This window comes from Nomascus leucogenys, chromosome 22a (assembly GCF_006542625.1).
Source record: "Nomascus leucogenys isolate Asia chromosome 22a, Asia_NLE_v1, whole genome shotgun sequence".
Lineage (NCBI taxonomy): Eukaryota > Metazoa > Chordata > Mammalia > Primates > Hylobatidae > Nomascus > Nomascus leucogenys.
Genome location: NC_044402.1, coordinates 30,375,553 through 30,381,552, shown reverse-complemented (window position 1 = coordinate 30,381,552; position 6,000 = coordinate 30,375,553).

Sequence of the window (6,000 nt, the reverse complement as noted above, 5' to 3'; positions counted from 1 at the left end):
GCCTTGAATTGTCTGCCTAACATGCATTGTTTCATATAATTCTTAAAACAACCCCATGAGGTGAGTGCGATTATTACACCCATTTTGCCTACAAGGAAGCAGGCTGAGAGAAAAGTGTCTACACCCAGTAAGCACCAGGAATGTCTGAATCAAAGGCAGGGAGAGGTGCCTGCCATGCCCCGCACTTCCTTTCCCTCCCTTCCCCCAAGGCCTTTGGCTTAGGTACGCTGATCCGAGAGAAATCCCTCCTCTCTCCTATCTTTCTTTCTTTCTCTTTCTTTTCTTTCCTTTTCTTTTCTTTCTTTTTTCTTTCTTTTCTTTCTCTTTCTTTCTTTCTTTTCTTTCTCTTTCCTTCTTTCCTTCTTTCTTTCTCTCTCTCTCTCTCTTTCCTTCTTTCTTTTTTTTTTTGGAGTCTCGCTCTGTTGCCCAGGCTGGAGTGCAGTGGCGTGATCTTGGCTCACTGCAACCTCCACCTCCCGGGTTCAAGCAATTCTCTTGCCTCAGCCTCCTGAGTAGCTGGGACTACAGGAGTGTGCCACCATGTCCAGCGAATTTTTGTATTTTTAGTAGAGATGGGGTTTCACCATGTTGGCGAGGATGGTCTTGATCTCCTGAGCTTGTGATCCGCCTGCCTCAGACTCCCAAAGTGCTGGAATTACAGACACGAGCCACTGTGCCCAGCCTATTCAGGAGCTTTTACCCCATAAATCTTCTTACACAGAGAAAAATAAAAAGTTCTGTCTCTTGTTACAGATATTTTATATTATCAGTGGTGCCAATAAGGTGTGTGGGTGTGTGTGTACACATGCATGTATGTGGGTGTGTGTGCACACATGCATGTATGTGTCTGTGTGTGTGCACACACATATGTGGGGGTGGAGTAGGAATCAGGCAAATCAACCTCATAGACCTGTTCCCTGTTTCTGGGGTCATATGTGGCTACAGTGACTATGTTTCTGAACCACAGGCCAGGCCACATGTCCTGGCCATTGCAATGGTTGTTGAGGGGATATTACAACAATGAAACTGATACCTGCCCATGAGATACAGAGGCTATTGGCTAACAGTTCAGCAGATACACTGTAGTGTGCTTTGGAGACATTTAAAGGTCTCTGAGAGAGACAATATCTTGCCAAGAGTTGAGGCCTGAAACTTGACAGCTGCCCACAGCCCATTTAAGGGTTTGTGTTACACGTCACAATTTTAAAGACATTGTCATGGAGGATCTGATATTCTCAGAACATTCAAGAGAAATGTTATAGCCTAAAACCAGAGGGGAAATCTGAAACCATATCTTGTTTTAGGGGCTACTATAGAATTCATTAAATTAATAATTAAATCTATGTATGTACATACAAAATGTCGTGGACAACTGAGCCAGCCCTGCAAATACACAAGATGTCAGAAAGATTATCTCCGGCCAGGCACGGTGGCTCATGCCTGTAATCCCAGCACTTTGGGAGGCCAAGCTGGGTGGAACACCTGAGGTCAGGAGTTCGAGACTAGCCTGGTCAACATGGTGAAACCCTGTCTCTACTAAAAATACAAAAATTAGCCAGGCGTGGTGACTCACGCCTGTAGTCCCAGCTACTCGGGAGGCTGAGGCACTAGAATCGCTTGAACCCAGGAGGCGGAGGTCGCAGTGAGCTGAGATCACACCACTGCACACCTGCCTGGGCAACAGAGTGAGACTCAGTCTAAAAAAAAAGAAAAGAAAAGAAAGAAAAAGAAAAAGAAAAGAAAAGATTACCTCTGTTGAAAATACTCAGGCAGTGGAGATAGGAGCCAATTTTGGGTTTGCATGACATTAATTCAACAAGCATGTACTACTTCCTACCTATTAGCTCCCAGATACAAGAAGATTGGGCCTGGGATTGCAGTGACAGTAGGGTGGCAGATGTGTGGGGAATAAGTATGATATGGTGTAGGGAGGGTTATAATACTGATGAGTGCAATGTGCTACAGAATCCAGAAGATGAAGAATTCTTGGGAGGGGTGGTAGTATTAGTTTTCTACTACTGTGTAATAGATTACTACAGTTTAGCAGCTTAAAGCAACAACCATGTATTATCTCACAGTTTCCATGTGTCAGGGGTGCAGGTATGGCTGAACTGAGTCCTCTGCTCAGGGTCTCACAAGCTGACAATCAAGGTGTCTGCCGGGTTGCATTTCTTTCTGGAGGTTGAGGTCCTCTTCCAGGCTCACATGATTGTTGGAAGAATTTAGTTTCTTGCATCTGTATGATTGAGGCCTTCATTGTCTTGGTAGCTGTCACCAGGGGCCACTCTAATCAACTAGAGGCTTCCCTCAAGACTTTGTCACATGGCCCACTTCACAGATCTTCTCATAAGGTGGCAGCTTTCTTCTTCAAGACTAGCAGGAAATTCTCTTTGACTTCAGGGAGGATCCTAGTCCCTTTTTGTTTTCAGGGTTTAATCATTTATTTATTTTGAGATAGAGTTTTGCTCTTGTTGCCCAGGCTGGAGTGCAATGGCATGATCTTGGCTTGCTGCAACCTCCACCTCCTGGGTTCAAGTGATTCTCCCATGTCAGTCTTCTGAGTAGCTGGGATTACAGGCATGAACCACCATGCCCAGCTAATTTTGTATTTTTAGTAGAGATGGGGTTTTACCATGTTGGCCAGGCTGGTCTCAAACTCCTGACCTGAGGTGATCCACCTGCCTTGGCCTCCCAAAGTGCTGGTATTACAGGCATGAGCCAGCGTGCCTGGCTATTTATTTATTTTTGAGACAGGGTTTCACTCTGTCACCCAGACTGGAGTGCACTGATGCGATCACAGCTCACTGCAACCTCGAACTCCTGGGCTCAGGCCATCCTCCTGCTCATCCTACCAAGTAGCTGGGACTACAGGCATATGCCACCATGCCTGGCTAATTAAAACAATTTTTTCTTTGTAGAGATGGGGGTCTTGCTATGCTGCCCCAGTTGTTCTAGAACTCCTGGGCTCAAGAGGTCCTCTTGCCTCCCAAAGTGCTGGGTTATAGACATAAGCCATCATGCCTGCCCCCTAGTCCCTTTTTGAAGGTCTCCCCTAATTAGGACAGACCTACCCAGAATAAACTCCCTTTAGATTAACCCAAAATCAGCTGATTAGGGACCTTAATTACATCTGCAAAATGCTTTTTACCATAATCAAGAGAGTGACATCCAATCATATTCACAAATCCTGCCAACACTCAAGGAGAGGGGATTATGTAAGATGTGTATACCAGGAGACAGAAATCTTGGAGGCCATCTTAGAATTCTGCATACCATGTGTGAGACGGGGAGAGGGAAGGGAAGGGGAAAGTGCCAGGGTGGGTAACCTTTGAGCTGAGTACTGAAGAATGAATTTAAGTTCTCTAGGCTGCCAAGAAGGGAGACAAGTGGGTAGGGGAAAGGGCAGAGTGAAAAGAACATTATGGAAAGAGAGATGGGGCCAGGTGCAGTGGCTCATACTTGTAATCCCAGCACTTTTAGGAGGCTGAGGTGGGCGGATCATCTGAGGTCAGGGGTTTGAAACCCCTGATGGCCAACATGGTGAAACCCTGTCTCTACTAAAAATACAAAAATTAGCTGGGCGTGGTGGTTTGCACCTGTAATCCCAGCTAATAGGGAGGCTGAGGCAGGAGAACTGCTTGAACCCAGGAGGCAGAGGTTGCAGTGAGCCAAGATTGTGCCACTGTACTTCAGCCTGGGTGACAGGGAGAGACTCCATCTCAAAAAAGAAAAAAAGAAAGAGAAAGTCACAAACAAAGTTTCTTCAGGAACAAAGGGCATGAAGAAACCTGTTTAGTAGCAGTGGAGCTGTTCAGTGGGGTCAATGTTCAGTGGGATAGTGAGACCAGAGGTTGAAAGCCAGTAGAGAGTGCAGAAAAGGTGGACAGAATACTAAGACAAAGTACCATGTACTTTCAATAAGCTCTTGGTCTCAACTCTTGGTGACTGTACAAGGTAGGCCAAAGATAAAAACTGTCCAACGACAGAAATTTCACTTTGAAGTGTCCTCCACTCCATTTCTCCACCCTCTTCCTTCTCATCTCCTTTAGCAAAGTCCTTTCCTCAGAGATCTCCCCGACCCCACCCGCCACAGCCCCACAGCCCTGTCGGTCTAGCAGGGTGAGTAGCTGCACTGTCTCTGAACCCTTACGCCTGGACTTTGAAGGGGGAACAGATTCTTGCTTACTGAGTCAGCCTCAGCTGCTTCCTTTTTGTGCGTGAAGAAGCCAAAGAGTGAGCAGATTGGAGAGGACTAGAAGAAGCCAGAGATGCTGGTCAATTGACACAAAAATAAAGAGCTAAGGGAGAGGTTGAGAGAGGGAGAGCAATATCTATGGGTGTCTGGAATTTTTAAAGGGCTCAGAGGAGGAGGGGGCCGGTCGTGATGGCTCATGCCTGTAATCCGAGCACTTTGGGAGGCCAAGGCGGGCAAATCACAAGGTCAGGAGTTTGAGAGCAGCCTGACCAACATGGTGAAACCCTGTCTCTACTAAAAATACAAAATTTAGCTGGGTGTGGTGGTGTGCCTGTAATCCCAGCTACTCAGGAGGCCGAGGCAGGAGAATCGCTGGAATCTGGGAGGCAGAGGTTGCAGTGAGCCAAGAGCGTACCACTGCACTCCAGCCTGGAGACAGAGCAAGACTCTGTCTCAAAAAAAAAAATAAATAAATAAATAAATAAAATAAAATAAAAATACAAAAATTAGCTGGGTGTGGTGGTGCGCACCTGTAATCCCAGCTACTCGGGAGGCTGAGGCAGGAGAATTGCTTGAACCTGGAAAGTGGAGGTTGTAGTGAGCTGAGATCGCACCACTGCACTCCAGCCTGGGTGACAGAGCAAGATTCCATCTCAAAAAAATAAAAAGACTTGGAGGAGGGAAAGGGGAAGTTCAGAGTGTGGCTTTGCTTGCTGTCAGATCCTTTTTGTTGTTTTCTCAATATTTAAATAAAAATGGGAATTATTTTAAAAATTATTTTATTTTGAGACAGAGTTTCGCTCTTGTTGCCCAGGATGGAGTGCAGTGGCTCGATTTTAGCTCGCTGCAACCTCTGCCTCCTGGGTTCAAGCGATTCTCCTGCCTCAGCCTCCTGAGGAGCTGGCATTACAGGCATGTGTTACCAAGCCCAGGTAATTTTTTGTATTTTTAGTGGAGACGGTGTTTCGCCATGTTGACCAGGATGCTCTGAAACTCCTGACCTTAGGTAATCCACCCACCTCGAACTCCCAAAATGCTGGGATTACAGGCATGAGCTACCACACGCGGCCATTAAAAATTAGATTATGGTGTGTGTGTGTGTGTGCTCTCGCATGTGTGTGTATGTTGTTTTGTTTTTTGAAAATGATACTGCACAGGTCCTGGGCTATATGGGAATCCAGGATTTATTTGGGTTACCTTAAAAGGAAAAGGATAAATTATGGATACCTCCATGTGAAATAGTTGAATATGTTACCACTCACTAAGGTATTTTTTTCTTCTTACATTTTTTTATTTTTTATTTTTTATTTGAGATGGAGTCTTGGTCTGTCACCAGGCTGGAGTGCAGTGGTGCGATCTCGGCTCACTGTAACCTCTGACTCTCTGGATCAAGCGATTCTCCTGCCTCAGCCTCCCGAGTAGCTGAGATTATAGGCGTGCACCACCACACCCGGCTAATTTTTGTATTTTTAGTAGAGATGGGGTTTCACCAAGTTGGCCAGGCTGGTCTCCATCTCCCGACCTTGTGATCCGCCTGCCTCGGCCTCCCAAAGTGCTGGAATTACTGGCATGAGCCACTGTGCCCAGCCCCCCACATTTTTTTTTTTTTTTTGAGACAAGGTCTCACTGTGTCACCTAGCCAGGAGTGCAGTGACACAGTCACTGCTCACTGCAGCCTCAACCTCCTGGGCTCAAGCGACCCTCTCGCCTCAGTGTCCTGAGTAGCTGGGACTACAGGTGCGCACCGCCATGCCTGGCTATTTTTGTATTTTTAGTAGAGACAGGGTTTTGCCATGTTGCCCAGG